General features: G+C 41.5%; 1 pseudogene; it reads left to right on the top strand.

Annotated features, from left to right (window-relative positions):
- The first annotated feature begins 601 nt into the window (after positions 1 to 601).
- On the top strand, positions 602 to 1,082 carry LOC129673607 (non-histone chromosomal protein HMG-17-like; annotated as a pseudogene).
- Positions 1,083 to 2,344: the final 1,262 nt, after the last annotated feature.

Here is a 2,344-nt window from a genome sequence, read left to right as displayed (position 1 = left end):
TATCAAATGTATGCCCCTCAGAAAAGTAGCCAGATGAACTGACAAAATGACGCAAGATTATGAAGATGCGGGTGTTGGAACTCTGTTTAGAAAAACTGTGGACATTTACACGGCTCCAGAGCTCCCTGAAGAATTGTATGAAGTTTGTTGGTGGGCCTGCTTCGCCCTCTGGCCTTTCCATGAGCCCACTTCTATTTATTTGGTCCACTTTTGACAGACATTGATTGCTTAGTTTAACTAATGCACATTTAACTTTGTTGTAAGTTAGTTAGCTTGGAAAACCAGCTATGAAAAGGGTAAAATTAACTTGAAAGATGGCATTTCTTAGAAACAGACAAAAGGATTCATAGGAAGTAGTAATCAGGAAGTATTATAAAATTCTAGATATTATGGCTTGCTTATAGAACATTTTCATCAGGACAAGTAGATCATGAAGAATGCTAAGAATGAAAGGTGGACTTGAACAGAATATCGCAATCTGAACTGAGAGGAAAAGGTGATTTGATTTTAAAGTTAAAAAGAGGAGCAGTGTGAAGAAGCAGCGAGAGCGACCCCCAGACAGACCAAACCCAAGCGCCGCCGTCTCTCCCCCCCCCCCCCCCCCCCCCCCGTGTCCAGCGCCGACGTCCCCCACCGTCGCCATGCCCAAAAGAAAGGCCGAAGGGGATGCTAAAGGAGATAAAGCCGAGGTGAAGGACGAGCCACAGAGAAGATCTGCAAGGTTATCCGCTAAACCTGCTCCTCCGAAGCCAGAGCCCAAGCCTAAAAAGGCCCCTGCAAAGAAGGGAGAGAAGGTACCCAAGGGGAAGAAAGGGAAGGCTGACAAGTAGGATGCAAACAATCCTGCGGAAAATGGAGACGCCAAACCGACCAGGCACAGAAAGCTGAAGGTGCTGGAGATGCCAAGTGACGTGTGTGCATTTTTGATAACTGTGTACTTCTGGTGACTGTACAGTCTGAAATACTATTTTTTATCAAGTTTTATAAAAATGCAGAATTTTGTTTTCCTTTTTTTTTTTTTTTTTTTTTTTTAGCTATGGTGTTAGCACACAGAACACTTCATTGTTTGGGGGAAAAGAACATATGTGTCACTAACAAAATGTCTCCCAAGCTGGACTGATGATGGGAAACATTTTTTTCCTGATAATTTTGAAAGATTCTGTTGGCTCCCAGAAGGGATGTCACGGTGTTGCCATATGTGGTCACCATGACACAAAATGCCTTGTGGTATGGGAAAACTTTAAGTTCATTTTTTAATTCTCCTCCCCTGTATCATCAACATTGACTTAACTGCCTTCAAACAAGAGACCTGTTGGAACCTGGCCCCCAAATTGGTTTTCCGGTCTATTTCCGGTCTATTGGACTTTGCAATGACATCATTGAGTGTCCTCAGAAGAGTGGTGGTTCCTTTTATAAAAAATTGTGGATCTTCAGATTGCATATCAATTTTCATTTCCTTTCCTGAAAGTCAGGGTCAGCTTGTGAAAAGTTGTTAAACAACATCCTTAATGTGAAATGTCAACCCTCACTCTAAGCTACTTCCTCCTTTTCAAAGCATTGAATGAAGATTTCATTGGATTTTATAATGGCTTTCTGATTTTGGTAGTCTATACAAGAAGGGAGTTGGAAGTTCTTGTATACTGTTAATGATTGTCTGCCCATGTCCTGCCTGAAATACCATGATTGTTTATGGAAAGTATCTTTAATAAAGCTGGATATATTAGGCTTGGAAAAAAAATAAAGTTAAAAAGATTACAATGGACTATAGCCAGTCTCTTACAGTAGGAGAATGTGAGCATATCATGTAGAACATAAAAGGTATTACCAAAAAATCAGAAGCTTTTAAAGTGAAGATGAAAGCTGTGTTAGTAAATTCTGGCAAATCTAGCATGGAAGATGGATTTGAGGAGGAACTGGAAAAGAAAAGAATGACACTGGTATCCTGTTATGCCTGTCATGCCATGACAAATGCTAGAATGTAAAATCGTGTGTGTGTGTGTGTGTGTGTGTGTGTGTGTGTGTCCTTGTGTGTGCCTGTGTGTGCATTTTCACATACATCTAAGAAGAAGGAAAGTTTGTAAATGTATGAGAACTGGTTCAATGTCACCCAGCTAATAGCGGTGTGAACTAGAATTTTGTTTTATGATTTTGGGCTTTTTGTTTTCTTTATTCATTTTACATCCTGGTTATACCCCCTCCCTTCTCTCCTCCGGCCCCACCCTTTCTCCCTGTTTTCACTATCTCCCCGACCCTTACTCTTCTGGGAAGAGAAGCCCCCCCACACACACCCAAGCAATCAAGTCACATCAGGACTGAACACATCCTCTTTCCTGGCCTGGCAAGG

This window comes from Psammomys obesus, unplaced genomic scaffold (assembly GCF_907164565.1).
Source record: "Psammomys obesus unplaced genomic scaffold, mPsaObe1.curated_primary_1811, whole genome shotgun sequence".
Taxonomy (NCBI): Eukaryota; Metazoa; Chordata; class Mammalia; order Rodentia; family Muridae; genus Psammomys; species Psammomys obesus.
Note: the sequence above shows the minus strand (reverse complement) of the source record. Positions and strands in the feature narration are given on the sequence as shown.